Here is a 26,330-nt window from a genome sequence, read left to right as displayed (position 1 = left end):
TGCTTGGGGCGATAGAACACGGACGCGGGCCCGCAACTGCATGGACACCCTCCGGTTCTACGCCACGGTGAACCCATGGAATTCTTTTTAACACCACTGTCTGGACCAACTGGGCTACCCCACTGGTACTCCCAAGCTGTCCGCGGCCAAGACCAGGCCCTAGGCCACCCAGGTGCCACTGGTCTTTGCCTAACCACAGAGTGGGGGGTAGTAACCCCTGGCACATAGCGGCCATTCTCCACTCTTCCTCTCGGAAAGACAGGACTAGACTGCCACTGGTTCTCCAGCCTAGGGTCTACACCCTCAGGCGGACCAGGAGTCTCAGGGAAAGCTCTCCTCCCCCTACCTCTTCTCCTAGGGTTCCTCCTCCTCTGGCGAGGGGTACACCTAGAACGCCATCCCAACCCAGGGTTTAACCCCTCAGGTTGTACCGGGGGCAGAGGTGGGCTCTCCCACCCTCTGCACCCCCTTCCAGAGCCCTGCTCCCTACCAACTGGGGCGGTACCTCTGGAAGAAGAACTGGTCGGGACGCTGGTTACAGACGTCCCACCCTTCAGGTCAGGCTGATCCCGAACCTGGCCTTCCAACCTCCGGCCTAGAACCTTTGGTGGAATAATTGCCTGGCACTCCAGGACTTCTGGGGATTTCCACTCCATCCCCCTGAGGCTATCAAAGGACACATACGTCAAGCGACTGTCTGTCTGGCGCTGATCTCCCGTCCCCTGTCCACCTGACAGTGCGCGGAGATCCCCCAGAACAGAAGTGGTGCCACCCTGGTCACTACACGGGATCCTAGCCCAACTGGGTAGTCCCTGACCCACAGGCTCTTCCACTGGGAAACTCATCCCCCAATCACTCCTCACACTGGACTCCTGTACCCTCCCTACCGGAGCGGTACTGCCAGACTCTAGAACCACAGGAGCCCTGGTTACAGGTGCTCCAGGTCCTCTACTCACCAGGAGATCTCCCTCAAATGGGCTAACAGGACAGCCTAGGTCCCCAACTTGGTGTTCCCTCATGGAACCATCCAAGTCCTGAGGCAGGGTTTCGTACGTCCGGGGACCCTCGGTCACCCTCTCACTCCTGCTCCACTGAGCCAGGCAGTGAGCCCCTACACCCTCCTCGCTATCCTGGGACCTAGCTGGGCTACACTGAGCCTCTTCCACCATGCTGGGCTGGAAGATACCTGACCCACTACTTTTGGAGTCACTCCCTAATGACTCTAGAGAACCTCTAGCCCTTTCCCAGTGCTCTGCTTCCTCTGCAAGCTCCCAAGGACAAAAAGAGTCGTACCTCTGCAGGTGTTGGCGCAACCCTGGAGAACAACTACTGAGCATCTGCTCTTTGATAATCATTTTGATCACTGCCTTCAAATCCTCTTCCGGGTTAACCATCAGCCATTCCACCAGTGCATCCTGACAGTCATCCACAAACTCCTCCCAAGACTGGTGAGACAGCTTCCTACTGCCCCTGAATTTCAACCTTAACTCCTCCTCCTGGGAAACAGGTACCAGACTGGGGGAACTGGGACTGGGATTTCCTACACTGGAATCTATCTGGCTGCTACCACTGGACTCAACCCTCCCTGGGGAGCCCAGAAAATTAAAACTGCGCGCAGGGGATAGTCTACCCTCCAGAGCTACTTTGCCTCTGGTGGAGGCCCTCTCAGCCTCCTCCACCCTCTCCCGCGCCAAGACCCACTCAGTCTCTCGCTGTTGCTTCCTGGCCTCCAGCTGCGCCATCGCCTGAGCATGCTCTAACCTGAGCTTCTCTAACGCCAGCTGGTGCTCCCTTTCTTTCCTCCTATCTTCCCACTCCTCTGGGGACAGGGAAAGGGATGAGGCGCTGCTTCCTACGCTGGACCCAGCAAGGGACGCCCTACCTATGGGGTCCTCACTCTCTACTGGCGTCCAGGTATTGTCATCCTCTACCTCCTCTTCTGACTCTTCAGGGCTCCCTACAGACCCACCACCCTCCAGGTGTGAGGCCCGGGCCCTTTCCATACTGTGCTCAAGATCCCATGGACCCTTTTGCCATAGGACCAGGTGGTCCTGAAGTTCGTACAGGGTGTCGGACTCTCCCTCTGTACAGTACCTTTCTAACTCCTGCCTCTGGCGCCAAGCTAGCTCATAGGGATCACAAGCAGGCTCCATTCTGGCGGACGTTATGGTAAAAATTATACCGGGAACCTAGGGGTCTGAGTTTCACACAGGAGCACACAATTCACAAAAAGATTCAGCAAGCTCTCTAACCCAGAGAACTCACACTCACTTGCCTAGTGCCACACACCATTCATCCACACACACAACCCTCCCCTCGGACTGGTAAGGCAGTTTCTACCACCCCTGATTCCTCAACCTGACCACCACGTGACACAGGTACCAACTCTGGGCGCAGGGCGGGGGACAAATGTACTGGACACTATTACGCTGCCACCACTGGATCCCACCCTCTGGTGAATCCAGAAACACAATGCACTAAGGGGGATGATCTACCCTCCCGAGCTAGGGACACCTAACTCACAGTGCACAAAAACACATTTCCAAAGAAATGACAAGTTAAAAACAAACTTTAAAACAATAATCCCTATACCATGTGATTTATCTAAATGCAGAGTTTTGTAGTGCGGCCAGTTGCCGCTGCGGTACAGCGCAAACGCAAGTCCAAATCCCACCGCTGATCACCAATGTTAGAAATGGCGATTTCTGGTTGGCTAAGGCTTGCGCCAAAGTCAGGCAGAAACCACCACTCTAGTCAGGGCAAGGAAGTTACACGCCAAAGATAACCCCTGCTCACCCCCTTGGTAGCTTGGCACGAGCAGTCAGGCTTATCTCTGAGGCGATGTGTAAAGCGTTTGCGCGCGCACCCAGCAACAACACCCAAGGCCCACCACAAAGGAAACTCCACACAAGGTATTCTATAAAAATAGCCTTTGTATTATACACAACACATTAGATAAAAATGCACACTCTACAATGTGCCAACAGGCACGGGCAGAATTTACAAGGGATTATATGTACAGGGGACAGGGCCACATGGACCGCTGTCCGGAATTAGCACTCTTAGAACATAGCACTTGGAACATAGGAAATAAAATTACTGTTGCACAAAATTACACCTAGCACACAACCAGTCACTACTGGTATCAGGTAAGTACCACCTACGCAACCCTAACCACCTTAGGACAGTATTGCGCAGGGAATCAGGACCTCACTAGCACCACCTGTACTAGGGAGAAAACAACCACCTAAGTATCACAATACCTGTAGGGGTCTAAGCACATAAACACATGATGCATAACATTCAGAGGTGTAAAGCAAAGCACATGACGCATAAACACATTCAGAGGTGCAGGAAAGGTACCATGGCGCAAAAACTCACATTAGCCACTATCTGTGGCAATCCCTGGGCCAACTGGCCTAGTAGGGGCAAGGACGCCCTGCGTCCAGAAAAGTCAGGGCGCGCCGGCGCAGGCTGCGCAAGCCAGAACACCGAGGCCACAACCTAAACGTTGCAGTTGCCCACTACGTGCTGGGCAACTGTGGAGATGCTGTGGCACCACTGTGCCTTGTTAAACCAATATGGCGGGGGGGGTTGGAGCCTCTCCTGGGCTCTAATATGTCACACTTGTGGCCCCCTGAGCCTCGCAGGCTCTAAACAACTTTGAGGGGCAAGGTGGGAGTGGCCCGCTGCCACCTGGGGCCACTCAATCCCAAAAGAAGTGCCCCCAACGTTGGGGAAATGCCCCCTGAGCCTCGCAGGCTCTAAACAACAATGGGCCCCGCTTTGGAGCGACCTCGCGCTCCCAACAACGCTCTGCCCGCGTTGGAGCCTCTCGGGGGCTCCCGGACACTGCCCCCGATGTCAGAGCCTCAACCGGGCTCTGGCTCAATCACCGCCCGTGGGGGACCGAGGAGAGACCGGCGGGAACGCCCCCACTCACCGGCTCTCCGCGGCGTCGTCCCTTCTCTTCCCGGGGCCGGAGATCTTCAGTAAATGCGGAGCCTACGGGCCCCGGACACGACGGCAGCTCGTCCCAGCGCGGGGTGGGCTCCCGCCTGGGTAGGACGCTTCTCCTCCGGGTCAAGGGCACCGGGCGCAGGGTAGGCTCCTGCCTGCTCCGGGGCCCCCAAAACCAGCCGCGATGCTTCGGTAGGAGGCGGGGTAGGCTCCCGCCCTCCTACTTCCTTTTCCGGTTGTCCCGGAGGCCCGCCCCCGGCCCGCCTGACTTCCTGGTCGGGCGCCGGAGGGCGATTCACGGGGCAAATGCCGGGGGTGCACCGGCGCTATTCTAATCTAATAAATCGAGGTGGGCACTCGATATTGCGGCAATGTCCCTGGCAGGGTGGGCACCTGCCAGGGGACTTTAGGATTTGCAGAGAACGGGGCACACGCCGGGTGGGCACCGGCTTTTTAGAAATAAAAGCGCTCCTGAGCGCTAAAGGAAAAGGAAAGCGCTTCCAGGCGCTAGAGGTGAAAAATAAAGCGCTCCCAGCGCTTCAGGGCACACAATCAGCAAAAGTCCAGGCCAGTTCTCTCCTGCATGCAGCAGGGCAGGGGTGGGGGCAAGGCTGGACCCAGAGCCAGCTCACTGGGCCTCCAGGCAGGGAGGTAGTCCAGGTGGCGGTCCTCTGGTCCAGCAGCAGCAGCAGCAGCCCCCCTCAGGCAGGATCCTGGCAAAGAACAGTTTCTGTGGGGACACAGCCCCATTTTTATACAGGCAAACCCTTTGTTCTGGGTTCAGGGTGAGGGGGAAAACCAGTCGCAGCTGGTTGGGGAGCACCCTTGATGTGCTCAGCCCCTCACTCTATTCACTGGAAGGGCTAGGGTCGTCAGTCGCACCACAGGGAGCGGGGCCAGCATTGTGTTTGGAAAACCCTGTCCTATTCAGGACCCAGGTGTACTCCTCCCACCCATCTAGCTGCTGATCTCCCCATTCACCACTGGGTGACTCCTCCTGACTCTGGGGAATCCCTAGCCCGTCACATGACACGACCAGCCAATCACGCGACAGACACACTGCACACAGAAGTGCCCACTTCTAGAAGTGGCACTTCCACACTAGGTACATGCACGCCGCACACATCATCGCGCAGCATTCACTCCCACGAGTCCGCACATACCAAACTCGGGCCTGCACACCCCACGCATCAGGAACTACTAGGGACACATACATTCCCCATGCATTCCTATGGGAGGGCAGGCCTATCTCACCACATGCACTCAGAGCACGCACGCACTTTACCCTGGGACACAGGGAAAGTGCGCAGAGACCAAACAATCACCAATAAAAAGCCAAAAAGTCCAGGGGTGAACCTGCCAGAAGGGCCAAGTCCAACACACCATATATTGTTATATTAATTTGCACAGTTTTCAGTGAATACATTTTTTGGTGTTCATTTCAATTCATGAAATTCAAAAAAGTTTTTTCGCCCTGTATGGGCTTACTCCCCTTTTCCTTCGGGCAGACATTTCATACCCTGACACTGCACATACATTTATACATTTCTTAATGAATTCATTCATCACTGTTCATTTCAATGTTTGAAATACATATCTATTGCCAATCTCCCACTGTACATGATGTCTCTCTGATTTCAGCCCTGAATGGGCATGCACAACCAGTAGGTTTTCATCATTACTTATTTCTTTAACCCTTATTATCGGGTATTGAAAAAACATTATATGATATAGATAAGACCCCTGTTATCTTAAAATGATTTCTCTGTTATTTGATGTCTCCCCAGCTCTATTCCCTTTGTTACCCACCAAACCTTCCACCGAAATGAAAAAAGGTAGTACCGATAATGCAAATACTTATTTTCTTAGAATTCTCATGTGATATGCACCCAGAGTTCCTCTTCATTATTTAACCCAGAGGGGCTCTTTGTTTGCATCTCCAATATGTATTTTGATTCGAGTTTTCTAAGTTTCTTAATCCTGTCCCCACCCCTCTCATCTTTTGGGACGTGGTCCAGGCAAAAGAACCTCAAAAGGTTCGGGTTAGACTTATGAAACTCCTTAAAGTGGCGTGCCACTGGATAGTTGACATCATAATTTTTTATGGCACGCATGTGCTCTAAAATTCTCTTCTTAGTGGGATGGATTGTACTCCCAATGTATTTTAGATCGCAGGGACAGGACAGGCAGTATACAACAAATTCAGTGTTACAATTCATTAATTTGTTAATTTTTCTTTTTGTGGTTCTGCCAGGAATTGAAAATTCTTTCACCTTTGTTCCTTTCTTGCAGGCCTTGCAATTCATGCACGGGAAAAACCCAGTTATTAAATCCTTTCTTTTGGGGTTCTTCGGGAAATGGCTCCTTACAAGGTGATCTTTCAGGGCAGGGCCTTTTCTGTATGTGATCTGGGGGGTCTTGGGGATGTGTGGCCCTATAACTGCATCCGTTTTTAATATCTTCCAATTTCTTCGGAAAATCTGTACAACTTCCGAAGACTGGGCCGAATACTCAGTTATCATCCTTACTACATGGCTTTTGTCTGTGCTGCGGGGCTTACGTTCTCCCATTATCAACTCCTGTCTTTTAAAAAAAATAAAAAAAAAAAAAAAATATATATATACATATATATATATATATATATATATATATATATATATCTCAAAAGTTCAATTCATCCAAGTGAAAAGATGACGACGCCGTGTCTTGCTGAATAACACAAATTTAATTGTCAGCTGCTGGACGCGTTTCGCCTGACCTGCAGGCTTGTTCACCAACAGTCTACAATAAAGTTCATCACCATTTTGAACACAGAAGGACTGAATTGAACTTTTGAGATATTAACGGATTTTGCCTGGTTTATCCGTACGGACGACGCGCCCTTCGTTCAGGAGCCGCGGCGGTTGGAACTAGGCATTCAAAAATGTACTTATATATATATATATATATACATTTTGTAATTTTTGAGATATTTCTAGTCAAACATTTTTTTTATTTACTCTTATGTACAATTAAATTGGCAATTTAAAAATAAATCCAGTTTAGTTGTTACATTTTTATATAAATATATATATATGCTTTTTATATTAGTACATTTATAAAAATTCAATAAACATAATATATATTAAAATACATATTTTTTGTAATAGTTTGACATGATATATGTGTACATAAACATACACACATACATATATATGTGTGTGTGTTTGTTTAAATACACATATATATATTCAATTATTATTTAAACATATTTAATTTACATTATATTAATGTTACATGTAACAATATTTAATATTTACTATTTTTAACTATATATATGTATATATGTGTATATATATATATATATATATATATATATATATATATATATATATATATATTCACTTAACAAACCATAGGTTTCACACATGTTATAGTTAGCTGGACATTTCCCTCGTAAAAAACCAATGAAGTTCCCCCGTTATAGTTAGTGCAGGCAACTATAGCTCACGCGACCACAATCCTCTGCTGATGACGTCAGATTTTACATCACTGTATTTAGACACCTATTTACCCATGTCTTCTTCCATTAATCTTTAGCTATACATATATTACAAATATTTATTTTTCAGAAAGACACATATGTAATCAGTGATGTAATATCTGACGTCATCAGCAGAGGATTGCGGTCGCGTGAGTTATAGTTGCCTGCACTAACTATAACAGGGGAATTTCATTGGTTTTTTACGAGGGAAATGTCCAGCTAACTATAACATGTGTGAAACCTATGGTTTTTTAATTGAATTTGCAAGGTTTTTTAAATGCTAATTCCTAACTATAATGTGTGTGAAACCTATGGTTTTTTAAGTGAATTTGTACGTTTTTTTAAATGCTAAGTTATGTATTTATTAATATTTTTTTTTTCAGGTTTTCACCGTGCGCGCACCGTGCGGGCACCGTATGCGCACCCCGCGCATTTACGTCAAAAAAATAAATGTTTTTTTCACCCTTGGGGGTCCTTCAGTGACCCCCTGACAAAGGCTAGGGGGTCAGGAACTGTCCACCCTGCCCCCTTTTCACGTTCTCCACCTTTGTTTTTCACTGCCTCAGACTGCGAGAGACAAAATGGCAGCCGCCACTTCCTGATTTCGACCGATTCGAATGTTTACTGACATCTAACAACCAATCAGAATTGCGCTCGCGCACGTCACTGTGCGCGCACGGTGCACGCACAGTGCGCGCACGGTGCGCGCTTATAGATATATATGTACTTTTAACTGAAATTTTCTCAGGAACTACTGAACAGATTGACTCCAGATATTCAAACGGCACATCCCTGACCTGAGGACTACCTCTCTGCCAAATTTCAAGTAATTCTGTTCAGCCGTTCGTGCTGTAGCTTGGACTAAAGGTCCCTATGGAAAAATGCATGGGGAAAACGCGTTTTGGGACCCCCCTTTTTTCTCGGCCCCCGCTTGACTAATCACCCCGAGACTTTCAGGGTAGGAGCAGAGCGGAGCGCCCCACCTATTTTGAAAAATTTGCGAGTATTCGTCAACCGGCGCCAAAGTTATTCAAAATAGAATTTTCAGATTTCCTATGGAAACAAGGTCCTAACTATAACTATCTACTGGCGACCGCCAGTAGATAATTACCTACTGGCGGTCGCCAGTAGGTAGTTATAGTTAGGACCCCTTTTCCATAGGAAATCCGCAACATTCTATTTTGAATAACTTTGGCGCCGGTCGACGAATCCTCGCGAATTTCTCAAAATAGGTGGGGCGCTACGCTCCGCTCCTACCCTGAAAGTCTCGGGGGGATTCGTCAAGCGGGGGCTGAGATAAAAGGGGGGTCCCAAAACGCGTTTTTCCCATGCATTTTTCCATAGGACCTTTAGACAGGGCTACAGCCCGAACGGCTGAACAGAATTACTAGACATTTGGCAGAGAGGTAGTCCTCAGGTCAAGGAAGTGCCTTTTGTAGGTTTGGTGTAAATCTGTTCAGTAGATTCTGAGAAAATAGCCTTTAAATCAATATAGATATCTGAGCCAGCTTACGGTACGCTTACCGTAAGCTTACCGTACGCGTACGGTGGCGTGCGCGAGCGCGATTCTGATTGGCTCTTAGATCTCAGTAAACATTCGAAACAGCCGAAACCAGGAAGCGGCGGCCGCCATTTTCTCTCTCGCACTGAGAGCTAGGTTGTTAAATAAAACCAATAAACATGTAAAGGGGCTGTTTAGACAGCTCCCACACACATAGCCATGTTGAGGGAGTCCCCAAAGACCCCCCAAGGCCAAAAATGCAATTTTTATTTTTTCGCTAATTTCGCCGATTACGCTTACCGTACGCGTACGGTAAAAAATGTTAAAATAAACCATTTGTGCATGGCTTATAAAAATTACGAAAAATTAAAATATTACCTTTCAAAACGAAGTGCATCATATGTCCTCCATGTGCGCACGGTGCGCGAAGCGCATCGTGCGTACATGGCCCATCTAGCGTAACGTGGGCACCGCGTGCCCACCGTGCGTGCACGGCACTAACTGCGTAAAGTGGGCGCGCGGTGCGCGAAGCGCACCGCGTGCTTACTGTGCGCGCACGGTGCGCGAAGCGCACCGTGCGCGCACGGAACGAACTGCGTTAAGTGGGCGCGCACGCCACGAATGGCGTAAAGTAACTTAGCATTTAAAAAAACGTACAAATTCACTGAAAAAACCATAGGTTTCACACACGTTATAGTTAGGAATTAGCATTTAAAAAACCTTGCAAATTCACTGAAAAAACCATAGGTTTCACACATGTTATAGTTAGCGGAAATTTTACTGATAAAAAACCAGTGAAATTCCCCCGTTATAGTTAGTGTAGGCAACTATAACTCACGCGACCGCAATCTTCTGCTGATGACATATGTGTCTTTATGAAAAAAAAATATTTGAAATATATGTATAGCTAAAAATGTATGGAAGAAGACATGGGCAAATAAGTGTCTAAATACAGTATTAGCATCAGCAGAGGATTGCGGTCGCGTGAGTTATAGTTGCCTACACTAACTATAACGGGGGAATTTCACTGGTTTTTTATCAGTAAAATTTCCGCTAACTATAACATGTGTGAAACCTATGGTTTTTTCAGTGAATATATATATACATATATATAATAAAACGTTATTTTTGTATATATGTTTTCAGTAGTAGTGTAAACTATATTTTTGTGATCGAAATTTTTGACACAATATTTATGTATCATGATTTTTGTGTTTTCGATATAATGTCACTGAACCGCTGTAACAAAGAAGGATCTTGATTGACGCTACATGGCCGCCAATTAGTAATGCTGCTGGGCACTCAAAATAAGTGTGAATCAAACAGCGGCAGCAAATCATACTTATTGACAGAACGCATGTGTTAAAATGGTGTAGGGACAGCATTATACAATTTAAACGTGCAACACTCAATATAAGCTGCAAATCTCATGTCGTCGGTTTCCCTAAAAGCACTTATTTTTGGAGAGTCAAGTCGATTTTGCATCGGACCATGGCCAGACCATTTCAAGATACACACTCATTTAAATGGCATAATCAAATGTTGTCTGTTTTTTTCATTTGTTTTCCGCAGATGCGTTTCAGACAGACAGATATTAAAAGGAGCAATAGGTTATCAGCTGATAATATTTTCTGAAAAAGAACTCTTCACCCTAATCACAACCGACCGCCCTAGCCGCTAGGCCATATTCTCTCCGTTCACACAGGGTCACCTATTTCTCTTGTATGAGGTTTCCTGCTCGGCACAGCAGTTATAGGATTCCGTTGGGAATTACATATGACCTTAACAGAGGTACACCTGGAAACCTGTGCCTCATGCAGCTCCTGGAAACATTTGTGAAATCCATGAAGACAAAAAATTATGTTCAGGAACGGGTGTAGTTCTCTGTCCAGAAAGTTTTTAACTTTCCTTTTGAATCGGCAGCCACACGTTGATTAATTAAATACTTTATGTTACGGTGTAAGTAAGTAAATTTTATTTGCACAGTTAATAAAAACCATTGCAATTCCACATTTTAAAATAAAAGAGAAAGTAAAAGCAAGTGCATACTGTACAATTTCCAACGTAAACTTAATTATCAATCTAAAATGATAAAATCTTCCAGGTTTAGTTCTTCATTATCCCATTTCCATCACTGTGGTAATTGTAATAATAATAAGCAGTGTATTATATGTAGTTCATACTAACAAGTGACTACAGGCTAAGTTAAAAGACAAGTTCCTGCATCCTTTTCTCCACCTCCTTCATAAATTTCACCAAGTTGCAGTTTAACTGCAAATCGTCTGGGGAAAAGCAGGCAAGCACGGCATTCCTTTGCGTGCGTATTCCTAGTTGATTAAACAAAAGTTTCAACAAACGTTTTCTTTCTTCTAACAATTTGTCACAGGAGCATAAAAGGTGTGGCATGTCCTCAATTGCCTTGCCGCACAGCCGACATAGGGTGTCCCCTTTATCCCTCTGCCAGTGTGGAAAATGGCATCTGCAAGGAATCAGGCCCATTCTGAGTTTTAAAAACTTCAGCTTTAAAAATCTTGAGTAACCCAGATTGAGGTAACTCTGTTGGCCTTGATTTGAGTAGGAGTTTAAGACAAACCACCCATGTGACCTCCTGGCAACTGACTCCTTATCTTCTATCCATGAAAGATATTTTGTTGTTTTCTTTACCAGTCTTTTGATAGTGGAATGGTTGGTGGAAGTATTCCACAACTCCTTTAAGCCTAGGTTCACCAGGCTTTTGGCCAGATAGTTGGCAGCTTGCGATGCTTGGTTCCGCTGTAGTTCTGACCAAAGAAGGCTGTTAAGGGTCCATTGTTTTGCCTTCCTGATTTTATCCCACGTAAGTATGTATGCCCCCTGTCTTGCAAGCACCTGTTTGTGACCTCCAAACTCTAACCAGAGTTGAGCCGGGGATGTGTATTTGGGTAGACCAAAAATAATCCTGTATGCTGATGTCACAGTTTTGTCTAGAATTCCTGCATCTCTTCCTCTTTGAACTTCACTGCCATAAGTAATGGTAGGCAAGAGTTTTGAATGAATGACTTGTACCATGGGGAAAAAAGATGGGCTGGTAAGTTTTTCATTTAGTTTTTTTAACAAGACTGCAATAGCAATGCCTTTTCCTCTGATGCTTTCTTTTTGTAAAATAAACTGGCCACTTCTGTCAATTTTGACCCCTAGATACTTGTACATGTTTGTGTCCTCTAAACGATTATTATTCCAGAACCAACTGTTCGATGTCTTTCTTTTTTTGTTGATTGACATTGTTTTTGACTTATCCAGATTAATTGTCAATTGGTTTTTATCAGAATATCTTTTTGTTGCATCAATAAGATTTTGCATCCCTATTTTCGTGTGACTGTTACGGTGTAATAGTATAGCAAGTTTCATTAAAAAAAATGTCATGCAAGAAATTCATGTTGAAAGGTACCATACATTCCACCAGTATATAATAATGTTGATCCTATGCTAGCAAGCTTCGACAATGCCATTAGGCCTGGCTTGGATGCTGAGGCCTGACTAAACATGAAATATTGAAGCTTAAAAAACAACTTGATGCAGTGGAAAAAAGATCAAAACGATTGCTTTCTGTCTACGTGCATCAATGAGATAAATAATTCGATGTGACAGGATTCAGTCTACTCTTCAATGTAAAATAGTCCCTCCTGCATTTTAATGCAAGCACTTCAGAGCAGGCGGAACACTACACCAAGCAGCCAATAGCTCGAAGCAAACGGTAAAAGTTTTCTGGACAGAGCCAGGGCGCACTCTATGTGTATTTTTTAGAATTGGTATCAATAGTTAAAGCAGTAAACTGTGCTACTAAGCCAGACTAAAAAACGCCGTTGCTGCTGGTGCCTGTAACCAGGGTAGAGAGGTGTATCTATAAAGTACTGAACGTTTTTTACTTGACACTGAGCAAACTGCTGAAATACATTTGGAGTGCACTGGAGTAAACGTAAATTGATGTGAAAACCTTACTTTGTCAAAGCTTAAGCGGTTAAATCATTTGTGCCCAGTTCATTGGAACAAGAAGCCAATTCACAAAATGAATTGCAATGATTTACTGTACATTGGAGAGTTCTTTTCTGTGGGCTACTTTATATGCAGCAGGTGGCGATGCATGTGCTGCTGAACTGCCTCTGAATGGGCTAAGAGAGTTGTGACCTTCATTAAGGCTTCTGTTGTACATGCAGGTCATTGGCATTACTGAGAGCTCCGGCTCTGTGATCCCTCGGGAGAATGACGTATCTGCTCAGCGGTAAATGGAATTCTTTATTAGGACGGGTTAGTTTTAAGTGGAGGGGTTTCCGAATGACATTCCAGATAATTAGAGCAAAATGTCAGTTGTTTGCTTGTTGCAGCACCCCATTAGCTGGAGAATGATGCCCCAGTCATCGAAGACCTTTTAAATATGTAGCATTTGTCCTATCTGGGGCACGGTTTCCCGTCGCTCGTAATGAGTTGCCCCCTCTTTTTCACATGCCATTTCTCTTTGGATATTATCTCCCATCATTGCACAAACCCATGAGAATGTGTGGCCTCACTTGTCGCTTCAACGCCATATGACGGGCTCGTATTGCAGAAATACAGAGCATGTGCCTGATGGTGGTAGTTGGCTGATATGGAGTGAGTAGCAGTCGCCAGCAGCACATAGCCCCAGGATACTGTCAGTGAGATTCATAAAATAGCAGTAGGCTACAGTGTGGAGGGGTGAGATTTCCAAAGTTTGAGGTGGACTGTTTCCATGAGGAATAGGATCAGTACCAGTGGTGACTGTTATTGAACGAGGGTGGCGTGGTAGGTTAAAAAAATTAATCTCACTTACCTTTGTAAGCATCTTCGTCTGTCTTCCGTTTCTCATCCAGTTCGGAGTCAGGAAGCACATAGGCTCCCCTAAGCCAATCACAATGCTTCTGCGTTGTGATTGGTCTGAGCACCGTGGTTTGGCGCTCAGGAAGGCAGTGGGAGCCTATGTATGTTCTCCACCAAGGCTGTGTATAACAGCCCGGTGGAGAACTTACTAAGTGTTCATGACTGTTTGGCCGGCCCAAGACTGCCGGCCAAACCGCCATCTGCAGTTAATTGCAAAACTTTCCTCCTTCTCCCCTGCTAGCTGTGACAATAGCCAAGCAACGCCCCTCCCCAAAACCTGCTTCAGCATGGAAAAATAAAATATAACATTGTGTTGTTATCATTTTATTTTTCCTTCTTTGCATTGCTGAAAAGCAGTGGGGCAACGCTCTTCCGCCATAGCGGAGGAGCCGCCACTGATCAGTATTGATTTGCATTAGGTAGGCCTCTGTCTAGAGTGGCACAGTGGGCGAAATCAGTAGGTTGGACTGCTACCCCAAGCAATTGCCACTGGTTAGATGATTTGCAAGCATTCATCTCATCACGGTTTGGGTGTCTGATTGCCAGTAGTATGCCTAGAAACCTGCGCCTATCTCAACTTTCCAAGCTTTCACATAACACGCTTCCCTTGAACAGTGCATTCATGTGCATAAGTATTACTGACTATTTCTTGTCAAAGACATACTGTTGTGCTGTACTGCATTTAAAACAGGCCTCGTCGCTTGTAGCCAATAGCAAAAACATACATAAATCGGAAAAACTGAATATTGAGAAGGAATTTTATGGCGAAAGTCGCAGGGCAAATAGAAAAAAGACCCCTAACTACTAAAATGGGCTGCAGGTCTGGATTGCCTGTTTGTTTTCATCAAGCATGATCCGGGTGGGCTGGGCCGTTTTTTCTAAGTTAGAAGGTCGCTGCTGGAGACTCTGTCACTTTCTCAACCTTCCTCGGGTAACTGCAGCAGGAAGCAGGGGGGCTTCAGGGGAGAGAGAGAGAGTGAGAAGAGAGAGAAGCAGAAGAGAGAGAGATGAGAGAGTAAGAAGGAAAGGAGCACGGCAGATTGCACCAAAGTTGAACATAGAATTTTTAGATTTATGCCAAAGGAAGGACATAACGAAGAGAGTTAGCATAGGGAATTCTTAATTTCTTGGAGTGGCTTCACGGAATTCACCCCATTTATGAAAATATATGTAGAAACATTATATGAACATTATATGAACCTATTGCCATTACTGGCTAGACTAGTGCATTCTACGACATGGCCGCCAATGTAAATACCTGCTCCTTAGCACTGCTGTAAATTGACATCATCTAAACTGTCTTGGGCGCATCTTTCTAGGTGACTTATTGAGAAACACAAATGCAGAAAAACCTAAAGCAAGGTAAATGTTCATGTAATATTTCTTCCCTCATCTGTGGCATTAGAGAAGATGACCCACCATATGCAAATCAGTCTTAAAATTGTCCCAAATGATCAGTTGAGACTGAATGGCTAGCCAGGGCTAGTGTATTCCAAGTACAGCAAGCGACCGCTGACGCAGACGCGGTATGAGTCAGCAGGCACAGCGCGCAACAGAACAGTACTGAACGCCAGGTAACATGAAGTTAAGGGTATTTAAATAAAAAATGTCTTAACGCATTTATATTCATGAATCATGGCTTGTTTTAAGATGTACTCAGCAAAACGGGGAACATTAAGTCATGTTTATACCAAACAATTTCCGTCCCTCGGTACAGACGCTCTTTCTTACTATGTTGAGTCAACACTATAATGGCTTGTGACTATTTCTGGCAAATGCATATTCTGAATGGGAGCCTTACGTGGTTATTTAACATTACAATTTAAACCTCTCCTGGCATACTGACTGCAACTCTACCATGTGTTGCCATATATGTCTTCCTAAATAAAAGCTCTGAGAACTCTCTGTATGGTGCGACTGCAACCTCTTGTGTACCGCTGTATAGGCTGAGGTTGACTTACAGATCCAAGATGCTCTTAAGTCATCAATCACTCCCAATTTTAACATAACACACGATGCAAATTATTCTCACTATGTAAATGTAATCAATGCTAATCCCTATTTTACATTCCTAAATCCAGTTAGGCTTGCGCCCCCTCTAAGCTGATGATTTCTACAGCCATGTATTTATCATTCCAATTGTAAATCCCTTCTGTGGTGCTGTATTAATAGAAAATTGTTTACTGCATGTCAAAAAAAGCTGTCAGTTTCCTCCCAGGGTGAAAAAAAGGCATTGGTTTAAAGCACAGATGTGCTAGCGCTGTCTTTTAACGAACGCCGCTGGCAAAGGTTTTTCTTGGCATAAATCAAACTTAAGCTTGGAGCGAGTCAGAACGCGCGCGCGCAAATGTGATTTTCAAAAGTCAGATGTTGCAGGTAAGTGTGACATACAGGCGCGCAACACCCATTGGACTCAAAGGGCTTCAGCCCCCCGTCGTGTGTGGCAGCCCGGGATGAGACACCTTCCCAGGCAAAAAAGCAGCCGCACCCGAGCACTTGACAGGTCTTTAAAAGACCATTTTCATGTTAATGAGGCCTTGCTGTTGTTTCAGCCCTTCTAAGAGCCCCTGCAGCTCCACTCTGCCTATTGCTTAAAGTTCAGCCCCCCCCCGAAATTTTTGCTCAACCCCCCCCCCCCCCCCCCCCCCCCCGAAATTTGGCTCTGGTTGCGCCTCTGGTGACATACGTGTGCATAATATATCCATGGCATGTTTATATTATGAGAAGCGATAAAAAAACAAATGCGATGTGTGGAAACCTTAAATGATTCTTAGGCGCCCAGCCACATTCCAGTCCATGTTTTTAGCTTAATATACCACAACAGACAGGGCCCACGTCATGCACCTCAGCCTTGACCCTGCCCTGCCCTAATTAGAAGCAGTTCATCTCGAGCTGCCTGACGACGTCTTCTGTGAATAGGAACAAAATCAATCCTAAATTGGCCTTGTGGCACCTCTTCTGTCACAAATGGAACAGCGCGACCCAAACTGACAGACTCTGTTCTCTTCTTTTAACAGGAACAAGCTGGTTCCGGAGTGCCGCCTCTCATCAGCAAGGCGTAGCTCGAGTCCTAAAGCTCGGCATGGAACCACTGTTTGCAATACTGACAGGCAGGGCGCCTCACTATCAGTAAAACGATAAAAACGTCATAGGTAGAATGTGTGAATTAACCTCGCCCACTTTTGGGCCGCATTCCTGTCTATTCCTTTTTTGTGTGTGTTTTTTTTTTTGTGCTCACTGTGTCACAATAGACAGGGGCCAACTTTATGCCGTTTTGTCCCTCCTCGATAAGAAACAATATAATCCAGAAGTGCAAGGACGTGACCTTTGCAAGGGAACAAAAGCATGTACATGATGTGCGTGTAAATGTATACAGGGGTTGGAAATGTAAGCACTCACTGGGCAGTGTCACAGTGACAGTAATGACCTTGGAATTGTAGTGAAAATTTGGTTCTCAGCCACAACGCAGTAATTATTTGGACACAGACAACCATCTAGCTGTGTACGCTCCAAACGTATCCGAGAAACGAACCTAACTGTGCCTGAAATCCATATTATTTAACCAGAGCTGGAACAACGTAAGACATTATCTGCCCAGTGATTTTAGGATATCAGCTCCGTGTATATAAACAGACATCTCTGTTTGGCACCTGACTCTTTCCAAGGTTCATTTGCGCATGGTCTAGCTATGAAACACACTTATGGTGGATGCACGTCTTGGCTGACAGGTGCACCTGAGGGGGACCCAAAACCTGTTCCCAAACAAGGACAAAAGGGAAGAGAGGAAGTGGTGGAGTGAAGAGGGGAAGCGGGGCCGAGCCATAAGCAAAGGAAGAGGAGACATTCCCAGCAGGTGTAGACCTTGTAATACACAGGACAAAACATCATGGGTGGTGCCATATGAGTGTTTGTGTGTGCTTTAAGGCCTGAGGGATTGCTTTTTGTCCACGGGACATGGGTAGGCATGGTGAGGTGATGAAAGCCTGTGATTGATATGCACTGTGAGCCTTCATTGTGTAAGTGTGACATCCCTCAGTACTATCTGTGATCTACGGATCTTGATTTTGGACATTTTTAGTGATGGTGTGTTCATATTTAGAACACACTTAAAATTGTGTTACTCTTTTGCAGACCTCAAAGCACTTTCTAAACCAGCAACTTCCTCTAACGTTATAACAGAATGCTGCACTTCGTAAAGGCCTGGTGGCTCTGTTGCAGTCCAATCTCAGTGGAATCTCTGAACTCCTGTGTACCCGCCGGCTTCCTATTCAAGGTGTGATAGTATTTCAAATGAAGGATGGACCTATACATCTTCTTCATGAAACAAAGTAAATTAAGTCCACCCAACCACCCTCTATAACGGAGCAGTCGAATATCCCTGATCCAAACAGCTGACACAGGAGAGGGGGAAAGACGGACCACCTCTTCTCCTGAAAAATCAGCAGCAGTTGTATACCACCCGTGGAAAATCCGGGTACAAGGGGCATTGATGATGTATTATTTACATCCATGGACCAGAACCTCTGCCCAAACCCATACTCGCTTCTTACACTGTAGCCTGGAACAGCTACATACTTGGTGCTCAACCACTTCTGTGTCATGTATACAATTTCCCACCGATGGACATGATCAGGGTACGTCCCTGCTGCAATTTCAAATCTATACATGTTTTGGCAGACCCTCACCCACATGTCATTAGTTACCAAACAACTATAGGACAAGATAGTTTCTGTATTTTCAGCCTCATCTGTCGCACTCTAGTAAAGCACAAGTTAGATATTTTTAACTTAATCATGGACCACAAACCCAACACTCATTTCTTATCTAGGCTTAATAATGTCGCCTTTTCTCTTCCTGAAGTGTTCTGTATTGTCAGACATGATCGTTTGGATCAACGGGGTTGGTATTGCTATTATTTTTAAAGCCTCTTAGACATGCCAAATAGAATCCCTCTCAGTTCCTGATTATGAGGGCATTATTTTCTCTTTATGTCTCTCCAGTCGTTCGTCCTTTTTGGCATCCCTGATATACTGTCCACCTGACCCAAATCTACCAGCTTATGCTATGTTTGCAGATGCACTTTCTCCTTTTGCGCGCAAATTTGCTAATGTCACCGTTCTGGTGATTTAAGCCTTACTTTCAAAGATTCTAACTGTACAGCAGTATGCAATCTCATTAGAGATTTGGATGCTCTCCAACTCGCCCAACATGTACAAGCTTGATCCTATATTCACTAACTCACCCACTATAAAGTTGATTCTCCACTAGCTCTAGTTTGGACTGATCATTTTTCCTACCTATGACCTTTCAAATTTGTCCTAGGCCTCTCCCTTCTCAGACCACTGGTACTTCCTCCAGGCCATAGTCCAAACTTATTCTGTTACATTCTGCAATATCGATCCTCCTACTGCAGACGTTTTACAGGAAGAATGAAAAAAGGTGAATGCATGGATCAACAATGCTTTGGCCACTAACATCCCAATGCCCTCTGCTTCTAAAGGAATGTTCCATCTCCCATCTTCCATCTTCTTAGTTGTTGGCTCAAAAGAAAAGATGTCTCGTTTTGGCACGCACTTGGTGCAAGGCATGTGCTGTTGCTGCTAATGCAACTTATAAAGATGCCATTTAAAAGTATCATAAGGCTTTTCGCAGATAGCATTCTACTCAGAAAAAAATGAAAGTTCACACAATTCCCCCAAAGAAGTTTTCTTAATTGTGAAATCCCTGATGGATCCTGCTGCAAGGCTCCCAGTCTCCCTATGTCTGAGGACAGTTGTAATGAGCTGGCGGATATTTTCTAAAAAAAAATTGTGGATATTTACAAAACGTTCGCAGGTGAACCTCTTCAGAGGTGGGGGGGCCTACTGGCAGTTGCACTGGTAGCCATGCCCATTCTCACTACTGTACAAAGTTGATCCTATTGCAAATTCCAAATTTGAAACACTTTTCAATTTGATTAAATCTGGTTCCTTGTGGGATCCGGCACCCCCAAAATACTTAAAATGGCCAGTCCTGCTCCTTTTTCTACATTGATCTCCTTAATATTTCCATTACGTCTGTCACTGTCCCTCACACATGAAGCACACAATGGTCATAACTCTGTTAAAAAGCCTACCTATGAGTCGTGGAAGCTGGAGAAATACGGTTCAATATCACTTCAACTGTTCCATGCTGTAATTCTCAAAAAGCATATCAACAGCAAACTCTATGAGCACCTTGAATCCCAGAGAGATCTCCACTCTTCCCAATCTTGTTTCATCCATGCCATAGCACAGATTCTGCACTCCTTCAGGTGATAGAAAAACTTAAAGAGACCCTCGATCAGGCTGGGACGGCAGCACTCATTCTTTTTGATTTGAGTGCCACATTTAACATCATATCCCACCCACTGCTCCTCAGAAGACGTATGGATTGCGGTTTCGCTGGCAAAGACCTGCAATGGCTCTCCTCCTTTTGTAGAAATGTTCTTTTCAGGTTCTTTAGCTCCATGGTTTTCAATGTCTATGTTCACCCCTTGTGGACATTGTGGAAACATTTGACCTCTCCATACATTTGCATGTAGAGGACACTCAGATTGTTGTCGTTTTTATGTCTCCTGACTAAGGCAAAAGTCGTCTCTAGTCTGTTTAGAGGTTGTTGCTGGATGGGTAGAAACAGCCTTCAACGTAATCACAGTAAAACTGAGATACTTATAGAGGGGAACCAGCCTTGCCTGTGGGGTTTCCTTTAGTGGTTGCCGGCACCCCAACAGGTGACACAAAATCTGGAAACATGGCTGAACAACAAACTGAGGCAGATTAGTATGGCGCCCTCCTAATGTTTTGGTATGCTCAGATCATCTGGTCTATGTCTAGCTAAACTAAATACACCATAGTACAGGCTCGGATTTAGGTAGCCATGCACTTTACAAATTAACAAATAGAAAGCGAAAAAACACACACAGTAACAGACCACAGATAACCCTGAACACCAAGAGAACAAGCATGGTAGACAAGTAAATATTCATGTTTCTCCATGGTTTTTAATGCATGTCTGCTCTTTGCATGTATTTCCAGGGTTCCGTACAAACTAAAAGACTGTGGTCAGTGCATGGGTGATATACTCTCAATGTATTGCCTTGAACACAATCCAGGGCTCTGAGATAAAAAAATAACATTCACACAGTCAATTCACTAGGAGCATTATTTAGAAGCCTTTGTGTTTTTAGTACTGTTTTTAAAAGTTTGAGCTGATCTTTGATCTCCAATGAATAAATCAAAATCCAATTTAAATTCAAGCACTTTATTAGTATAATAAATGTAGTTGATTGTGTATAATGTCAATCAATCAATCAATCAATCAATCAATCAATCAATCAATCAATCAATCAATCAGAGGTTTATAGAGCGTGCTACTCACCGTTGAGGGTCTCAAGGCGCTAGGAGGGCGGGGGGGGAGAGAAGCAGCTCCGGGTCAGTCAAAGAACCAGGTCATGAGGTCCTTCCTGAACGTGTGGAGGGTTGGAGAGCATCTGATGTTGACCGGGAGCTCGTTCCAATGCTTTGGCTGAGATGTAGGAGAAAACTCTCCCACCGGTTCTGTTTCTGCGGATGCGGGGGGCCTCTGCCAGGGCGAGGTCAGCGGAGTGGAGGTTCCTCTTGGGTACGTGGAAATATACTCGGTCGTTGAGGTATTTGGGTCCGATGTTGTTGAGGGATTTGAAGGCGTGGGTGAGGAGTTTGAAGGTGACCCTCTTCTTGACAGGGAGCCAGTGGAGGCTTTGTAGGTGTTGGGTCATATGTTCGTGGCGAGGTGTCCTTAGGACGAGCCTGGCTGCGGCGTTCTGGATGGTTTGGAGCTTGTGTAGAAGAGTTTTGTGGATTCCGGCGTAGAGGGCATTGCCGTAGTCTAGTCTGCTGGTTATGAGTGCGTGGGTGACGGTCTTTCTGTAGTCGGGATGGATCCACTTGAAGGTCTTACGGAGGATGCGGAGGCAGTTGAAACTGGTGCACGCGACGGCATTGATCTGGCGGTTCATGGAGAGGGAGGAGTCGAGGATTATGCTGAGGTTCTGAGCTTGGTCTGTCAGGGTGGGTGGGCTCCCGAGGGCGGAGGGCCACCAGGTGTTGTCCCAGGCGGAGGTGCAGGGTCCGAGGATAAGGACCTCGGTCTTCTCGGAGTTGAGCTTTAGGCAGCTGTCCTTCATCCAGGCTGCCACGTTTCTCATTCCTTCCTGGAAGCTGAGTCTGGTGATTTATGGGTTCTTGGTGAGGGAGAGGATGAGTTGGGTGTCGTCGGCGTAGGATATGATGCTGAGCCCGTGCTGTCTGATGATGGCAGAGATGGGGGCCATGTAGAAGTTGAAGAGCGTCGGGCTTAGTGAAGATCCCTGGGGTACTCCGCAGATGATGTCAGTGGGGTCGGAGAGGAAGGGGGGGGAGTCTGATCCTCTGGGTTCTGCAGGAGACAGCGAAGGACTGAGCAGGACACAGCGGGAAAACAAAAGACAACAGCGGGAAAAGGTTACAGTGGCAGAAGCGCTAAATCAACAGTAAATACACAAGAAATACACAGCTCAATAAAAGTCACATAAGGACCTGAAGCAGATGCGAACGCGAGGCTCGAACTCTGCAGGTGACGGGCAGCGGGCGTGCGAACAAACGGCGGAGCTGCCGGGGAGAGTGCTGCCTGGACCAGAGGTCCAACAGAGATCACTGTTGCAATGTATGCAACAGAGATCTGATGTACTACTAAATACATAAATACTATGTATTCCGATCGCATGCGAAACCTTAACTAGTAAAAAGTGTGGAAGAGACCAAAAAAAACACGTAGGTGAGCTGCATACATCCACAAAAAACACAGATAAATAGGCTAGTCATCTTAATACAACTTACCATTCTGTGTACATGTGAAAAGTATTGCAGTAAATACATATTTCTTTTGACTTAAGAATATCCTCTTGTGTTTATCCAAGTTTCTTTTCCAGCACATTAGATACTTTAAACTATCATTAGGACAGAGGAGAGACGCGCTCACTCTAAAATAACAATGGCAAACAAACAAAGCATGAAGAGGTAGCAAAGAGTGCAGAAACAGTCCAATATCGCCAGGGACTGTAGTGTACAACCAGTACATTCCAAATATATTACAAAAGGCTTGTAGGTTACCATTGCAGATGATAATTTTAGACTTACAAAATACCTTGTCACATACATACTTTAGATACCAGTGGCAAGCTTTGCACACCTTTGAGAATAAAGCCCTCGCAAACTACATGTTTTGAATAGGAATCATACAGGCTTAGAACTGGATACAGTATATGGACGTTAGAATAGTTCGCAAAATCGATACAGTCCCCTTTAGGGATTAACCCAAATGCTAGCCGACTCACATAAGGCTCCCAGGTCACTAGAGGAGCGTGTTCTCTGCTATTTATCTCACTGTCCTGCTTTGTCTCACTCTTGGAATCTTCCGCTGCTCCAGGAATTTAAAATCCATCTGAACATTGCTAACTCTCCCGGGGCCGCGCGATGGGCTTGTCATGGGGGACGGCAGGCGGGATCCGCCACCTCTCACGGCACTAATTGCTCTACTCATAGAAGACCCGAGCTCATTAGTAGTGCACCGGCTGTGTTTGAATCTTTCATTTCCCAATCCGCATTGGTATTGCATCAGTTTCACGCTGAAATATGCTTTTTTCTTTTTCAATTCAAACAATTTATGACTATGCATGTGCCTAATGCTGGGTAAAAGCAAACAGAAAGGCAGCACCGTGGCACGGTCTTAAATAATTGACGTTTAGAGAGCGACATAACGCTTTCCTGCTTCACTTCTGTTCTCATGGAATGGCGTTTTTGTGGAGTGGCTACATAATTTATCTGGCTCGCCAAACATGTATTTTTTCATCCATTTAGGGGTCGTCCGGGGTCGCTCTTACGACCCCTGGCTTGCCCATTTTTGGGTATTGTTACTGTGCTAATTACCTTATCTTTAGCTGTCTTAATGACTTTATTTTAACTGTGTTTACATTTGATATAGGCAGACTGTGTTGCTTACCATTCTTTGTATCTTCACTTACGTCTTCTCATTGGCTGTTCAATGTTCCATCTACCTGGAACCATAGCTTGTGATGCAGGAACTTTGGGTGACTTTTGGTTTTTGCTTAGAGGCTTCTTGGATTGATAGAGCGTTGCTGATGCGAAAATTGTAGGGGTGCACCATATTCCTTGTTAGACAGCACCCGCATATAAGGGAACATGTTATTCGAGAATAATGGAAATGTATTCAATGAAATAGAAAGGTAGAAATGTAAACAGGCCTCGAGAGAAGAGAAAGGCCATCAGTTATTCTGAAATGTATTGATATATGTGTGATGCTTAGTATAAAAATGTCGTGCATTATGAGACATTAAGTCATGTTATAGGGACTAAGAAGGCAATTATCTTAAGCAGTAGACGAATATTTAGAATCGTTAATGGTAGAGTGTTTAGTTTGAGGCCTAACCGTATATGTAAAGAGAAGGCTTTCGTTTATTTTAGCCATGTTTTATTGAGGCAGCAGAATTTTAGTAAAGCTTAGAATTACAGTGCATTGTGAAACCTCAGGATGTTAGGGGTTTTTCCTATTCAGCATTTGGCTGCAGGTACAAGGCCATGTAGCTCGTTAGTTAGAAAGAGTCTTTGTTCAATGGAATGGAGACAGAAGGAGTAGACCTGAAGGGAGTGGATTGGAATGTAAAATTGCAACTCCTGGTACAGAGAAGGCCTGGGACCCAAGGTCGAATTCGTGAAAGGAAGAAGAACAGATCCAAATGGAAATATACTGGAGGAAGAAGCTGCCTGAAGGGGGTGTGCTGAAGGGCGTGGACCGGGTTTTGGGGTTTTTGTATTAGGGACAGACCCCGTGGGTTGAGCAGACGAGACTTAGGAGAGGGACGGAAAGGAGCAATATAGATCGAGCTCTCAAATGGTGAAGACTTCTTAGGAAGTTTCACTGCTGACACCTTTTATGCGATCCTCACCTGGAAGGGAATGTTAAGTAAGTATGTCACCTTAGAGTAGAGTAGGGACAGAAATGATTTGATTGATGACTTTAAATTTTGATATTACGATTGCCATAGGGTATTTGATGCTCTTGGAAGCTGTAATTCTGTTTATTTTCAGTCGAATGCGAATGCTTCGCAGACTTGCTTTTGTATTAATCCCCATATATCTTTTGTGTTTGGTATTGAGGTGCCTATATATTCAGATGTTTTTGCTGATAATAAAAGGTCAACCTCCCAGATTATGAGTCTTCCTTTCTGAGAATGTCCAATTGTGGTAAATACGATTTGATAATTGTGTTTCTTCCCTCTACGCTATTCTGCAAGTAAAAAGATCCTGGCGACCTGAGTGGGTTCTTGTAGATAATTAGATGAGGTCAAGGACCGGCGTTCCCAGTTGGTAGCAAACGAGGATGTTTTCTTTCTGATAGCGAGGGAAGATTAAGAATAGGATAAGTGATCCTTGAGGCCCATCCATGATAAGTGAGGTTGAATCATCGGAGGGCGAACGGCAGATGACCTGGCGGATGGACGTAGATGGCGAGTAGCAGTGCGGCAGCAAACAGAAGCTCGAAGAGTGAGTATGAACAGGATACGATGTTGTAGATTGCGGTGTTGTATTGTATGAGATATTTTGCGGAGTTGGTGTGAATGTGTTGTGATTGTGAGATCAGGCTGTGAGCGCGCGCAGCCCGGGAAAGTCTTAGGCGATGAGAAGCCTGAGCAAGAGGGTGTAGAAGACACCCCTGGTAGATTTTGTTGACCACCGATCGTGAGGTACCATCGATCAATTGGACCGAGATAGGGGGAACGAATGCACGAGTGTGTGGCAACCTGACGCTGGTCGTGGGTTGTAGTAAGTGGAATTGAGTATTTGAAACCTATCAGAGGCGATCTGTCTGCCCAAGAGGGACAGGCAGTAACCAACCGAGGTCGACAATTTCGAGAGACTGTGGACGGACAGTCAGAGACTGTGGACGGACAGTCAGAGGCTGTGGACGGACAGCCGGAGGAACTTGTTTGGGATCAAACGGTTATTTCAGCGTATGAAAGGGACGAATGCAAGGGTGAGACGAGCGGTGTGCAGGAGGGGAACTGCTGTGAGTGGAGGAACTGTGACGTCAGAAGGTGTTGCGCTGCGATAGGCTGGTTGGTGTAGTTCGCGCTGCCATTGGCGGACGAAAGTCAGGAAATAAACGGAGGTCGTGTGCGTTTGGCATTTGGTCATGATGAAATGTTTTAAAGTTTTCAGGGAATTGTGTCGGGGGGATGAACCAGTGGTTACTAGAGAGGGTGCGGAGGCCCCTCCGGAAGACTCGCCAGCACATTACATGGCAAGAAATGTAGGGTTACATACTATAGTTTGGATGGAGAATTGGCACAAAGTGACTCAGAGTGAAGGAGAGTTAGCGTTCCCACGGTATGGCTCATTCAGACTAGCGGTGTTGTAC

At 45.4% G+C, this 26,330-nt stretch overlaps 1 protein-coding gene and 1 long non-coding RNA gene across 4 annotated transcripts in view; one reads left to right on the top strand and one right to left on the bottom strand.

The window, feature by feature from the left end:
* Window positions 1–26,330, bottom strand: part of BEGAIN (brain enriched guanylate kinase associated) — a 937,901-nt gene that overhangs the window by 269,702 nt on the left and 641,869 nt on the right. The gene's annotated exons all lie outside the window — the stretch shown is intronic.
* Window positions 1–26,330, top strand: part of LOC146798994 (uncharacterized) — a 347,593-nt gene that overhangs the window by 287,775 nt on the left and 33,488 nt on the right. The gene's annotated exons all lie outside the window — the stretch shown is intronic.

Source organism: Triturus cristatus, chromosome 9, assembly GCF_964204655.1.
Source record: "Triturus cristatus chromosome 9, aTriCri1.1, whole genome shotgun sequence".
In the NCBI taxonomy this organism is placed as follows: Eukaryota; Metazoa; Chordata; class Amphibia; order Caudata; family Salamandridae; genus Triturus; species Triturus cristatus.
This window is presented reverse-complemented; position numbering and strand designations above follow the sequence as displayed.